This window comes from Dermacentor albipictus, chromosome 10, assembly GCF_038994185.2.
Source record: "Dermacentor albipictus isolate Rhodes 1998 colony chromosome 10, USDA_Dalb.pri_finalv2, whole genome shotgun sequence".
Classification (NCBI taxonomy): domain Eukaryota; kingdom Metazoa; phylum Arthropoda; class Arachnida; order Ixodida; family Ixodidae; genus Dermacentor; species Dermacentor albipictus.
Window position 1 is genome coordinate 101,322,596 of NC_091830.1, and position 15,000 is coordinate 101,337,595.

General features: G+C 57.6%; 3 non-coding genes across 3 annotated transcripts; 1 reads left to right on the forward strand and 2 right to left on the reverse strand.

The window, feature by feature from the left end:
- Nucleotides 1–55: 55 nt before the first annotated feature.
- On the reverse strand, nucleotides 56–208 carry LOC139051111 (5.8S ribosomal RNA). The gene has a single exon (XR_011509240.1). It is a non-coding gene; the product is annotated as a 5.8S ribosomal RNA (ribosomal RNA).
- Nucleotides 209–1,442: 1,234 nt separating this feature from the next.
- On the reverse strand, nucleotides 1,443–3,257 carry LOC139051124 (small subunit ribosomal RNA). Its single transcript, XR_011509253.1, has one exon. It is a non-coding gene; the product is annotated as a small subunit ribosomal RNA (ribosomal RNA).
- A 9,076-nt stretch (nucleotides 3,258–12,333) lies between these two features.
- On the forward strand, nucleotides 12,334–12,522 carry LOC139051149 (U2 spliceosomal RNA). The gene has a single exon (XR_011509271.1). It is a non-coding gene; the product is annotated as a U2 spliceosomal RNA (small nuclear RNA).
- Nucleotides 12,523–15,000: the final 2,478 nt, after the last annotated feature.

Here is a 15,000-nt window from a genome sequence, read left to right on the forward strand (position 1 = left end):
ACGAGTCGACGGACGCACGTTCCCTGTGCGCCGAAGGCTCTCTTGATATGTGATCCGACCCTCAGACAGACGAAGCCAAGGGAAGACCCAAGGCCGCAATGTGCGTTCAAAGAATCAGTGCTCAGTGTGTCCTGCAATTCACACCAAGTCTCGCAGCTGGCTGCGTTCTTCATCGACCCGAGAACCGAGTGATCCACCGCTTAGAGTCGTGAAAAATAGTTTGTTCAATTCAGTACAGTACAACCAGTGTTTCAGGCACGTGGCGTCTCCCTGTGTGTGGTTTCGAAGAGCGCCTTTCGGCGTGCGCTACTCCTGTTTCGCTCTTTCGTTCGGCGGTCACGCGTTTCCGCATGACCGCTGCTGATCCAACAGCCTACTCGAGACGAAAGACAAGAGCTTGGCGCGCGCGTACTCGCGCAGCTCTCCAAAGCCACTCGGCCAGTGCCAGGGACGGCTCTCTGCGCCGGAGCCACAACAAGTCTACTTGAGGCGGAAGACGAAGCCAGCAAGGGCCTGGCCGCAAGTGCGTTCGAATACGGGATTACAGTCCCTCGTCTGTCCGTACTTCCTCTTTCGACGTGCGGCGCCTTCCCAAAGCGCACAAGTCCGCAAACCGCAGAACGCTTCCGACGTAGCAAAGCCGCGTTTCCTTCGGTACTTCGCAGCAACGCCGCCTTTCCCTCGGCGGCGGGCAAATAGCCTGCAGACGTCGTCGCATTGAACCGCGAACTCGACACCTCGCGCGTCACGAGCGGGAGCCGACCGGCAGCCTCCGGCCCTTTCGGGCGCGGTGGAATTTGCCGCGGAGGACGGGAGAGTGCTTTAGGCCACGGTTCCTTCCGTACTTGGCAGCCGCACCCTCAATACCGCCGGTTCCATGACCGACCGAGCGCCGCACCGTTCCTTTAGTACTTGGGCAGCAACAAAGTCGGGTCGTTACTCCACACTCGCCGCAGGAAGCGACCGGCAGCCGCCAGCCTTTTCAGACTCGGCAGCGTTTGCCGCGGAGGACGGGAGAGCGCTCGCACCACGGTTCCGTGTGTACTAAGCGGCAGCGGCATTAGCTCTCGACCGTCAGTTCCTTGACCGACCGCACGCTTCGCCGTTCCCCTCGTACTGGGCAAGAGCAGCAGGTCGGGTCGTCTTACTCCCATTCCGCGCAAGAGTGCCGAGGCGGACTTCAGAAAGCCCACCCAGTGTGCGTTACGCCGTTTCTACCCGCGGGCGCGGCCAAGCCAACCGTCCAAGGTTGCAGCCGGCGTCCACTGGGCGCAACAAATTTGGCACGGGGCGCCCTTCGAAATTCGGGCAATCCCCGGCATGTTCGGGTATAGCCGTCCCCGCGTCCAAGCGGGGCCAGCGGCGGAAAGCGTCGGGCGCAGCGAGCTGCTTCACCCACACGGGGTAGAAACAATGGCGCTCGTCACCCTCGAACAATCCGGTAATGATCCTTCCGCAGGTTCACCTACGGAAACCTTGTTACGACTTTTACTTCCTCTAAATGATCAAGTTTGGTCATCTTTCCAACAGACCGGCGCAACCGAAAGGCCGCGCCGGACATCGGTCCGAAGACCTCACTAAATCATTCAATCGGTAGTAGCGACGGGCGGTGTGTACAAAGGGCAGGGACGTAATCAACGCGAGCTTATGACTCGCGCTTACTGGGAATTCCTCGTTCAAGGGGAACAATTGCAAGCCCCTATCCCAATCACGAAAGAAGTTCCACGGGTTACCCAGTCTTTTCAGACAGGGATAAAGACACGCTGCTTCCTTCTGTGTAGCGCGCGTGCGGCCCCGGACATCTAAGGGCATCACAGACCTGTTATTGCTCTGTTTCGTGCGGCTAGGAGCCGCTTGTCCCTCTAAGAAGGTTGTAAGGTGCTGGGAACCCCGCACCTATTTAATAGGCTAGAGTCTCGTTCGTTATCGGAATTAACCAGACAAATCGCTCCACCAACTAAGAACGGCCATGCACCACCATCCACCGAATCAAGAAAGAGCTCTCAATCTGTCAATCCTCCCAGTGTCCGGGCCGGGTAAGTTTTCCCGTGTTGAGTCAAATTAAGCCGCAGGCTCCACTCCTGGTGGTGCCCTTCCGTCAATTCCTTTAAGTTTCAGCTTTGCAACCATACTTCCCCCGGAACCCAAACACTTTGGTTTCCCGGAAGCTGCCCGCCGAGTCATTTGAGTAACTCAGGCGGATCGCTGGTTGGCATCGTTTATGGTCAGAACTAGGGCGGTATCTGATCGCCTTCGAACCTCTGACTTTCGTTCTTGATCAAAGAAAACATTCTTGGCAAATGCTTTCGCAGTAGTTCGTCTTGCGACGGTCCAAGAATTTCACCTCTAGCGCCGCAATACGAATGCCCCCGTCTGTCCCTCTTAATCATTACCTCGTATTCCAAAAACCAACAGAACAGAAACGAGGTCTTGTTCTATTATTCCATGCAAGTTTATTCAGGCGACTCGCCTGCGTTGAGCACTCTAATTTTTTCAAAGTAAAAGCACCGGCCTTCTCGAGGCACACAATGAAGTGCACCAAGAAAGGACCGGCATGATGTTCAGTCCGAGCCGTCGCATCGGGTAGATGCACTACTCGTCTGGAACTGAGATCCAACTACGAGCTTTTTAACCGCAGCAGCTTTAGTATACGCTATTGGAGCTGGAATTACCGCGGCTGCTGGCACCAGACTTGCCCTCCAATTGATCCTCGTTAAAGGATTTAGAGTGTACTCATTTCAATTACGGGGCCTCAAAAGAGTCCCGTATTGTTATTTTTCGTCACTACCTCCCCGTGCCGGGAGTGGGTAATTTGCGCGCCTGCTGCCTTCCTTGGATGTGGTAGCCGTTTCTCAGGCTCCCTCTCCGGAATCGAACCCTGATTCTCCGTTACCCGTAACAACCATGGTAAGCAAGTAACCTACCATCGAAAGTTGATAAGGCAGACACTTGAAAGAAACGTCGCCGGCTCGTGGCCATGCGATCAGCACAAAGTTATCCAGAGTCACCACACAATACGGGCCGAAACCCGATCGATCTTGGTCTAATAAAAGCACCCGTCGCCCAAAGGGCTTCAGGCTCACTGCATGTATTAGCTCTAGAATTGCCACAGTTATCCAAGTAGGAAGAAACGATCTAAGGAACCATAACTGATTTAATGAGCCATTCGCGGTTTCGCCTTATTTCGGCATGTACTTAGACATGCATGGCTTAATCTTTGAGACAAGCATATGATTACTGGCAGGATCAACCAGGTAATCGTTCAACTGCGCGTCCCGCCTGTCAAGCAGGCCGGACGCCGTTTTTGCGATGCCGAGGCCACCTTCAGGCGCCCCAGCACGCTTCGTTCTTGCAAAGAGTAGCACTTTGCACAGTCCGAGACGACGGCGTTCGAGCTCGCTACGGCGCCCTCCCCGAAGGGCCGGGTATCGCCACGCGGCAAGAAGCACGCAACATTCTCGATAGACTGGTTGTGTCGACTCGATCACGGCTTGCGGTTTCTCTTGAGCCCGCAGCACAGGTGGACCGACCGACACTTGCAACGTAGCCGAGACGGCAAAGCCGCCAGGCGACGGGTCACGCCCGCGCCTTCGGCGCTTTCGCATTTGACTCGTCCGAGGACGATGCGGAACACAACTCGATATCGTGGAGAAAGCGTCGTCCGACAACCAGCCCCTAACGCATCAAGCGGATGAGGCTGCAGACGTCAGCTGTGGGATCCACGGGAGCGATACCGGGGACACGCTTGACGGGCACGAAGCCCGCCGCATATCAAACACCCAGGTCGCTTTTGGGGGCGACTGCTCTCTGGGACCCCCATATAATAGCAGCGATAAGTTCCCAAATCTCCATGGGGCCGTACTCGTGCCACTTTCGACGAGCGTTTGGCGAAAATCGTGCCGCCTCGCAGCGCCGCGAGCGAGATGGAAAGCTTACGTCGGCAGCGCAATGCCGAAGTCGTGAAAGCGCAGCGCGTCGACCGAATGCGCGAACGGCAATCTCTCGCCTATGGACAGCGCAGTTTCCAGAACAATCCCCTTTCTGTGCCCCTACGGGGCCACACGCTAGCGCGGCCCTTTCGCCGTTTCCGAGCACGAGTGCGACCGGCGCGGGCGGCGTGCTCGACACCCCGGCTGACGCCGTTTCGGACTTTGTCTCTTCGCGCGCTCGCGCCAACGTCGCGGCAAAACGACGACCTCTGCGCGGTTCTTTCCCGGTTCCCGGCGTGCTATAGTGCAGCCAGCCGGACGGTGACGACGACTCAGTCGCGGCCGTGCGGTGGCTTGTACGCCAAAGTTGCGTGACGGGCGTCGAGCTCCCGCCGCGGCCCGGCTCAGGTGGTTTCGGACTTCTGTCTCTTCCGAGCGCTCGCGTCGTCGTGGGCACGATTCTCGAATACGGAGCGGTGCGCGGACACCACCACGAACACGCGCAAGCCGAAAACGGCACTACGGTACAACGTCGGCCAGGGCGGTACGGCCCCTTATATGAGCAGCGATAAGTGACCAGACCTCCACGGGGCCGTACTCGTGCGACAAGGCGGCGTACTGCGCCGAGCCGAGCGCCAATATTTGGCCTTGGCACGGCCGATTTGAGCTCTCGCGATCGCCGCGGTACCGCCGCTCACCGATTCAAGGCACGCTAGCGCGGCCCCTTCGCCATTTTTCGAGTAAGAGTGCGAAAAGCGCGCGCGGCGTGCTCGACGCCCCGGCTGACGTAGTCTCGGACTTAGTCTCGCTCACGCCGCCCCGGCTGACGTCGTCTCGGACTTAGTCGCGCTCACACCGCCCCGGCTCACGTGGTTTCGGACTTCCGTCTCTTCCGAGCGCTCGCGTCGTCGTGGGCACGATTCTCGAGTGCGGAGCGGTGCGCGGACACCACCACGAACACGCGCAAGCCGAAAACGGCACTACGGTACAACGTCGGCCAGGGCGGTACGGCCCCTTATATGAGCAGCGATAAGTGACCAGACCTCCACGGGGCCGTACTCGTGCGACAAGGCGGCGTACTGCGCCGAGCCGAGCGCCAATATTTGGCCTTGGCACGGCCGATTTGAGCTCTCGCGATCGCCGCGGTACCGCCGCTCACCGATTCAAGGCACGCTAGCGCGGCCCCTTCGCCATTTTTCGAGTAAGAGTGCGAAAAGCGCGCGCGGCGTGCTCGACGCCCCGGCTGACGTAGTCTCGGACTTAGTCTCGCTCACGCCGCCCCGGCTGACGTCGTCTCGGACTTAGTCGCGCTCACACCGCCCCGGCTCACGTGGTTTCGGACTTCCGTCTCTTCCGAGCGCTCGCGTCGTCGTGGGCACGATTCTCGAGTGCGGAGCGGTGCGCGGACACCACCACGAACACGCGCAAGCCGAAAACGGCACTACGGTACAACGTCGGCCAGGGCGGTACGGCCCCTTATATGAGCAGCGATAAGTGACCAGACCTCCACGGGGCCGTACTCGTGCGACAAGGCGGCGTACTGCGCCGAGCCGAGCGCTAATATTTGGCCTTGGCACGGCCGATTTGAGCTCTCGCGATCGCCGCGGTACCGCCGCTCACCGATTCAAGGCACGCTAGCGCGGCCCCTTCGCCATTTTTCGAGTAAGAGTGCGAAAAGCGCGCGCGGCGTGCTCGACGCCCCGGCTGACGTAGTCTCGGACTTAGTCTCGCTCACGCCGCCCCGGCTGACGTCGTCTCGGACTTAGTCGCGCTCACACCGCCCCGGCTCACGTGGTTTCGGACTTCCGTCTCTTCCGAGCGCTCGCGTCGTCGTGGGCACGATTCTCGAGTGCGGAGCGGTGCGCGGACACCACCACGAACACGCGCAAGCCGAAAACGGCACTACGGTACAACGTCGGCCAGGGCGGTACGGCCCCTTATAAGAGCAGCGATAAGTGACCAGACCTCCACGGGGCCGTACTCGTGCGACAAGGCGGCGTACTGCGCCGAGCCGAGCGCCAATATTTGGCCTTGGCACGGCCGATTTGAGCTCTCGCGATCGCCGCGGTACCGCCGCTCACCGATTCAAGGCACGCTAGCGCGGCCCCTTCGCCATTTTTCGAGTAAGAGTGGGAAAAGCGCGCGCGGCGTGCTCGACGCCCCGGCTGACGTCGTCTCGGACTTAGTCGACGCCCCGGCTGACGTAGTCTCGGACTTGGTCTCGCTCACGCCGCCCCGGCTGACGTAGTCTCGGACTTAGTCTCGCTCACGCCGCCCCGGCTGACGTCGTCCCGGACTTAGTCGCGCTCACACCGCCCCGGCTCACGTGGCTTCGGACTTGGTCTCTTCGAGCGCTCGCAGCCAGGTCGGGGCCGACGCCGACGTCTGCGTGGGGCTTCAACGATTCCCGGCGCGACGCAATGCAACTGCGCGCAGGATGCCAGCGACTCCGCCGTGGCCGTGCGGCGGTGTACACGCAGAAGTTTCGTGAAGGGGTATCGAGCTCCCGCCGCCCCGGCGGACGTGGTTTCGGACTTTAGCGCTCGCAGCGATCTCGCGGCGATCGCTGACGTCTGCGCGGTTTCAGGTGTGCTACGATGCAGCAGTCTGCCGCACGACAATTTACGGAAGCGAGTGCATTCCGCCCCGGCGGACGCGGCAGCGGACTTTGTGCCTGCGGGAGTGCTCTTGTTGCTGTAAAATTTGAACGGGTGCAGCTGCGCGAAGCAAGTGTACACATTTTCTCTCTCTCTCTCTCTCTCTCTCTGCCCCTGAGGCGACTGTAATTTTAATTTAAATGCAATTGGAGGCGGGAGCAACCTGATGAGAGTAGGCGGACTTCGGCACACCTTGTAGTTTAGAAATTGTTTTCAAGCTTTGAGGACATACACAATCGCGCCATCTGCTTTCCCCGTCTCTTTGGCACTTCATAGTGTGTGCAGCATGCTCTGCATTCCAAAGAAACGCGCCTGTTTCTCCCCCTCTCTCACGTTCTTCTTGTCTTTCTTGCTGCTCTTGTGAGAAGTTGCTATGCTCTTTACTCGCTGTAAAATAGAATGCTTGCGCGAGCCAACAACTTGCGTGTCTTTCTTTTTTTTTTTTGTTGTTGTTGTTTTTTTCTCTCTTCCCAAGACGTTTCTGCCATTATTCACTAGCTCTCGTTCTTAGTATGCAACGGAGCGTTAGCTCGCGCCATCTACCTTTCTTTCTGTATGGCGAAGGCCGTAGGTTTTCCTCGTTCCGCACACAGATGGCGCGGATGCGTTTTCGCGCCAGTTTCGAACGACCTCGCTGTACACATGTTTCTCATTTAAAAGTTTCAAAGGGGCTTGAGAAAGGGCGTGGTCCTTTTTTCTTGCGCAAGGCTGAGCTTTCCAGCTGTGCTTAAGCTATGCTAGCATGTGTGCGTATATGTGTGTGTGTGTGTGTGTGTGTGTGTGTGTGTGTGTGTGTGCGTGCGCGCGCGCGCGTGCGTGCGCGTGCATATGTGTGCGTGTGTGTGTATACACGCACACGGTAAAGATGATGGGGTAGCGCTATTTCTTTCTTTCTTTATTTTTTTTTTAACAACACCTGTGCTCCACATGGCGATCTTCCTGCCCTCTATGTTTCCGGTTGGAAGGAGTGCGCAGCCTTTTCTATATTTATTTTTTTTTTTCCATTCTCTTTCATTCGTACATGAGGCGCGCTACCTAATTCTAGCGGTCGAATCGACACGTTGCAATCCGTCCCGGCCTGTGCCGTATGAAAACTTTCAGTGGGCCTTGCGGTAAATAAAAGGAAATGAGGGAAATGCGCGTAGTGTATTACACTTGCGCACGGGCTTGAAACGAAGGCCTCAAAGAAAGCCGCCTTGAGCGGTCGCATTCAGACGGAAGTAAACATTCCCCTTGCGCGTGTTTTCCGCTCGCCTGTTCCGTTTTCTGCGAGGTTGCCTTCGTTGGTTTTGCCTTGCAAACAAGCTTGCGCTCGGGTCTCGTTTCTACGCGACGGCGTTTCGTTAACAGTGAAAGACTGAGGCGTCGCGAGTTGATTCGCGAGATAGAGAGCATAGAGTCTCTAGACGGGCTGGGTTTTATAAGATTGCCCACGCTGTTGCTGAGGTTACCAATGTCGCCAGGGCACCCGCAAGGCAGTGGTACAATGGAGTGAAGTGAAAGACATCGCTTCTCGGCCTTTTGGCTAAGATCAAAGTGTAGTCACTGCAGCTGGCTTGCCCGGCCTTTGACACACTCATCTTTGTAGAGGCGCCCGGTTACCTGCTCCGGTCATAGCAAGGTCTTTCCCCTATCCCAGCCCTATCTTTCCAGGCCCTCGGCTCCCTGCTGCACTGCCTCCAGGACAGCCCGCGTGCTGCTACCTGGTGGCCCCTGGACGACCCACACCGGCCCGCTTCCTGGTCCTGCCGCTGCCTGGCGCTGCCTGCCGCCCCCCGGAGACTCCTGCCCCGCTCGGCCTGACCACTGCTTGGTGCTGCCTGCCTGCGGGGTGCCCGCTGGTCCTGCCGTCCCGACTGGTGCTGTGCTGGGGCACAACCGGCTGGCCCCTGCCTTCGCCATCGTCTGTCATGGGCCCGGCCCACTAGCTGCCACCCCTGGTGGCCCCCTAGCCTCCGGACCTGGCCTCCTTTAAGGAGAGCCGCCGGGTCCGGAAGGTAAGACCATACAATGGACTCTGGGGGCCACGGCCGCACGGCCCATGACACCAGTGAAGACGATGGCGACCCCATCACCCCTAGGCAGGAACGCCAGCCGGCCCGTGAGGATGGCACCCTCACGGTGTTCTTTCCCGTGCCCCAAACGGTCCGGTGCTGCGAAGAGGGCTGCCGAGCTGCCTATGCCGCGGCCAAATGGACAGCGCGGCGGCAGTCCCTCCAGCGGCACCTGGAACTCGAACACGGCACCAGGATCCGGCGCACCATCAACGTGTGCACCATCTGCGGCGAGACACTGGGGCTTCGACCAGCCTCTCACGCCTGCCTGGCTGCAGCCAACTTGACTGCCGCCCCCCCTGCTGCCCTGCCACACCAGTGTGGCAGTTGCCCAATGTCCTTCCCCACAAGGAGGGGCTTGGGCAACCACGAGCAGTGGCACAGGAGGGAGGCGGCACTGGCGGCCAGGCGTGATCTCGCCGCGGGTGCTGCCACTGGTGCGTCGGAGCAGGACAGCGACAGCACCACCGCAGCAGAGCAGGACAGCACCGAGGGTCCCGCTGGGGACCCTCCTGGAACACCAGCAGTGGCGACCGGGCAGGCCGCCGACCAGGAGCCGTCTCCCGTGGCACCTCGGGGAACACCCGGACACAGCAGCGATGGCGAGATGGCCGAGGCACCTTCTCCGCGGACGCCAAACCAGTCAGGGCGGACCGCGGCCTCGGCCTCCCCTTCTCCAACACCATCGCTGCCGTCCAACCGAGGCAGCCCGGGAGCACCAGTCTCCGAGGCTCACGAGCCGGCGGCCATGCAGGAGCTCTCCCCGGGCAGGGCAGAGGTGCAGGACCATGACGGAAGCAACCAGGACTTCGGGACCCAGGACGAACATGCTGGTACCACACGGCCAGAGGGCAGTGCGTGGACCTTAGCGGACGAAACGGCAGAGCTGCGGGCATTGAGCCGGTTGCCTGAGTCTGCTGGGGAGTGGGCACGGTTCGAAAACATCCTTGACCGTGCCATTGCAGCCGCAACCAAACACCTGCGGCTGCCAGTCGGGGACTCGCGCCAATCACGGAGGCGCGAGGTGAACCCCGACAACCCCCAGCAGATACAAACTCTCTACAGAAGGAACCGGCGCCGGGCAGTGCGGCTAATCACTGAAGGCCCGTCCCAGCTCTGTCCGATCGACCCCCACGCACTGCAGGACCACTACTCGAACCTCTGGTCACCAACACCCGTGGATACCAGCATCCTGAGGTCAAGGCTTCCAGCCACCGAAGAACTGGACTTGTGCCCCTTTACACCGGAAGAAGTCGCAGCCAAGCTCCGTAAATGCGAGAGTACAGCTCCAGGGGAGGACCGCCTCACGTACCACCACTGGAGGCAGGTGGACCCTGAGGGCAGGTTCCTGGCGGCGGTATACAACGTATGCCTCCAATACCGCCGCACGCCCCTGAGCTGGAAGTCGACGAGGACTATCCTGATATACAAGAAGGGCGACCGCGAGGACCCCACAAACTGGCGACCCATTGCCCTTGGTCGCACGATCGCCAAACTGTATGCCGGGTGTCTCACCACCCGGCTGCAGAGGTGGTTGGGCGACCATGCGGTACTGTCCAGGTGTCAGAAGGGCTTCCTGCCGCACGATGGGGTGTTTGAACACAACTTCGTGCTGCAGGGACGCCTGGATGATGCTAGGACAGGAGGTGGGGAGCTGTGCGTGGGGTTCCTCGATTTTGCCAACGCTTTCGGCTCGGTCGCCCATCAGGCCCTCGTCGACGCTGTCCGCGGCGCCGGCGCGGGGGAGGCCTTTGCTACCATCGTTGAAGACCTCTACCGCGCCAACACCACCTGCGTCGTGGCAGCAGCTGGCATTACGGAGCCAATCACCATCGGAGCTGGGCTGAGACAGGGCTGTCCTCTGAGCGGCCTGCTTTTCAACCTGGTGGTGGACCCGGTCATCCGTGCAGTACAGGGAGGCGATAGGCAGCACAACATCCTTGCCTACGCCGATGATCTGACGCTGCTGGCCGCGGATCCCGCCACCCTGCAGAGCCGCTTGGACCGTGTAACAGCCCTGTCGGCCCGGCTCGGGCTGCGACTCAACGCCGCCAAGTGCCGGTCTCTACACCTGTCTGGTCGCCACCCCGTGGGTACACGGCCCACCTCTTTCACCGTGGGTGGCGACCCGATTCCGGCGCTTGGCGACTTCCAGGGGCACAAGTTCCTGGGCCGTCCAGTGGGGTTCAGGGTGCTACCGGACGAGACGACGGTCGACGAGGCCATCCACCTGGGCAGAAAGCTGCTCTCCTCTATGCTCGCCCCATGGCAGAGGCTGGATGCTATCAAAACATTTTTGTATCCAGCCCTCAACTTTGCCATGCGGGTGGGCCTTGCCAGCAAGGGAGAGTGGCAACGCCTGGACGAAGAGCTCCGCCCGCTCATCAAGAAGACCCTGTACGTGCCAGCCAGAGCTTCCAATGAATACTTGTACGGGAGCTCACAGGCTGGCAGTGCAGGGATCCCACTTGCGGCGGAGCTCAGCGACATCTGTCGGGTGGATGGAGCCTTCAAGCTACTGACGTCGACCGACGTGGAGGTCCGGGAGCGTGCAGCAGGAGAGCTCGAGGGCGTAGTGTCAAGGCGGCTGAGACGACCCGCGAACACCGAGGACATGGAGGCCTACCTCTCAGGCGAGACGGAGGGCGACTTTCGGCAAACGTCCACACAGGTCCAGTCTGTGTGGACGGAGGCCCGCAAAGCCTCCCGTCGCCTCTCCGTCGCCTGGGAGCTGTTGGAGCATGGAGCCCGCATCAACTGCGGGGAGGCCTCTGTGTCAGCGAGGAACCGCCACAAGCTGATCAAGACCATCCGGGCGCTCCTCTCCACCGAAAGGGACCAATCTCTGCAAGACAAACCGAACCAAGGCAAGGCGATGGTGTGTGTGGCGGCCGACCCGGCAAACTCACACTTCATGAGGTCCGGCCGCTACACCCATTTCATCGACTGGCGCTTCATTCATCGAGCCCGACTAAATCTCCTCCCCCTCAACGCCACAAGACTCTGGGCACCCGCGGCGGACAAAAGATGCAGACGCTGCGGGTATGGGGAGGAGACACTGTCGCATGTACTTTGCCATTGCATGCGGCAGAGCCGGGCCATGACGGAGCGCCATAACACCATCGTCGCCAGAATAAAAAAGGCTGCTTTGGGTCGGTTTACAGTCATTGCGGAGAACCAGGTCGTAGGCAACACATCACTCAAGCCCGACCTGGTACTGGCCCGTGGAGAGGAGGCACTCATCCTGGACGTCTGCTGCCCTTTCGAGAACAGGCTGCAGGCGTTCCAGGACGCCCGGAAGGCTAAGGAGGAGAAGTACGCCCCTGTACAGCGTCATCTCCTCCGGCGGTTCCAGCGTGTGACGGTGGACGCGGTGGTCGTCGGCTGCCTTGGCAGCTGGGATGTGGGGAACGACCGGGTGATGCGCAGGCTGTGCAGTAGGTCATACCTACGGACACTTAAACGCCTGTGCATCAGTGACACAATAAGCGCCTCTACAAAGATTTTTAGAGCCCATGTCGGCACCTCTTAATGATCTTATGTTTTTAGAGAAGCGCCATTTTTTGCACTGTTTTACACCTTTACAGTTTTAGTCTTTTATTACTAACACCACTAACTAGTTTTTTTAGCCATTTGTTTGCGTTTTTAGATTATACACCTTTTATTCGTTTTCTCCTTGGTTTTGTAACTTGTATTTTTTGATGTTCTGTAACTAGCATGAATAAAAACTCTGTTCTTATCAGCTTAATATCTGATACGGGTTCTATATGGACCCACGATATTAAACCTATTTTTGGAAGTTGGCGGAGTGCTTGAAGCCTGCTTCACCTCCGCCGCAGGTCGGCCCGGTATTGCACTACCTCCGGGATCGGCCCCCGCTCACTTAGGTGAGACTTCATTCAATCAAAATGAAGAACACAAGCTCGAAGCGAGCACTCACGTGACACGCACCATTCCCATACTATACGCAACGATGCCGGTGTTTCTGAACGATTGTCTGCTGTAATGAGCTACTTGGGGGGGGAAGGGTGATTAGCCGTGGGTTTTGCAATCAATGTAAGTCCCACTCAAAGCCAACACTGCATTTTGGAGTTCACTATCGCTTTGATCCGTAAACGACAGCAAGCTCGCCCTGCGAAAATCCGCTGCCCTAGTGGAAGAAAGGTTCCCTATGAAACAAAAATGGAGTGCCCGATTTCCGGCAACATTTTCGCTGCAGTGGGACCGAGCGCCTCGAAAACAAACTTGTCGTATGGCCAAGTGTGGCGAAATATATTCAAGGGTTCAGAGGTGCCTCAGCTTTCCAACCTGTATGTTATGAATACCTGTTGCTACCTTTTCGTCATCATCATCCTGCTGGCTACGACCACTGCAGGGCAAAGACCTCTCCCATAATTCTCCAAGCACCCCGGTCACGTGTAAGCCCGGTCACGGTCGCCGTCTAGTGCCTGCGCCCTTCCTAATCTAATCTGCCCTCCTAAATTTCCGCCACCCCGTGCTACGCTTCCCTTCTCTTGGAATTCAGTCGGTAACCCTTAATTGATGATCTTCCCCCCACATTGCATGCCCTGCGCACGCCCATTTCTTTTTCTTGGTTTAAACTAAGGTGTCATTAGCTCGCGTTTGTTCGCTCACCCCCCGAATCTGCTCTATTCTTATCCCCCGTAGCGCTACACCCATCATTCTTCTTTCCAAAGCTCGTCGCGTCGCCCTCAGTTACCCTTCGGTAATCCTTAAGGTCCTTCGTTGCGGCACTCGTGGCATCTTTCTCATTTAAATAAGGCTATTTCGTTCAGTTTTGGGGGAAAACTCAATGAGCTAGGCGCGATTGTGTCCCCGGCGCCGCTCTCAACAAGATGGCGGCGCCCAGGCTTTTTGCCTGGTGGTTCGGCTTGACGCAGAACACGCCTGCAGGGCAGTGAAGCCGCATTGAAGGGGCAACGAGCGGCGCAGTGAAGCGCATGCTCGGGCGAAAAACGCGAACATCAGCCAAAAATACAACCAAATGGCCAAATACGAATTTCCGTTATGGGAAATTGGAGTTCAGTTGGCGCGTTGCGCTCGCCTAAGGTAAAGAACATAAATGCGAGTGCCACATCAGCCAAGTCAATGCTGAGGATCGCGTATCATTTCTTATTTTTTTTTTCCCCTTGCCTCCTGGCCTGCGTGGCCCTAGCGCGCATGCCCACGAAAGTAATGCAATAAGGAAAACGCGAAATCATGCGGTGACGGCTGTATCATATCTATTGTGCGTGCTTTGTTCTTTTTGGACTACAGTGGTGTGCGTTATGAGAAAGTTTCAGTGACCAGCGAACCTATATTTAGAACCACATTTACGGTTACTGCTACAAGCTGCGGGTAGGTGTTTTTTTTTTTTCTTTCTTTCTTTTTTTCGCTACCAACGATGGGTTATCGCAACCGCGATCGGTTGTGCTAGACGCGTTCTTGCCAAACGTTGGCTCTATACGCGACCCGTGACTCGTGGTCGGCACATTCAAGCAGTCCATTGCAAACCGTTCCAAGAAGAAGGATGCTAGCTCCACGTTCCGCCGGGAGCGCTAGTTCGAAGATTGTACTTTTAGACCCTCGAGGAAGCACCGCCATCCCACGTTTTCTATAACGCGCTAAGATTCAGAGCGACAGCGACCACTTGTCTTCGTCAATATCTCGGACACACTTTTTTTTTTTTCTTTAATCCAGATCGTCAGACGAGCCCGCGTTCACGCGCACTCGCTCTCTCCGATAAGCAGGGTAGCTCGGTTGGGGTGTTGTAGGGCCTCGCGCATGCGCTGCTGAGTTCGTCGCTTCGCCGGCCGGTCGACGCTGGCGCGGTACTGGTAATCAACTTCGACGGGCATGGTGAAACGTCACTGTGAAACGTCACGACTAGCAATGCAATGTGTTTGCGAGCAATCGGAGAAATGAGAGAGCCCCTGTAGATTAGTGGAAACGTTCCTCCAAGTATTACGTTTGCAATTTGCGCCTACGAACATGAACTAGACAAAGGAAATGATCTGTAGCCGCCTTCACTTCATAAAATTCCCGTACGAAGAAATTTGCGTGCGCACGTGATCTCCCGCATGAAACCAGACGATAGGTTAATTTTAGCCGTTCATTTCGATTTGCCGAATGTAAACCGGAACACTTTCTCCACGCGCTCTTGAGGTTTGAATGACAATCAATGACATGCTTTTTTTTATATATTTTTGTTTGTTCTATCTGGAACCAAAAGAATTCAGAACGCCATTTCAATCTTAGATTCGATTCACGCCTTGCGTTACGTCACCCCTGGCATATCTGATGAACATGCTCTGCTGTTAAGCTTCATGATCACGGCATTAAAAGTCGCCACTTCCCGAA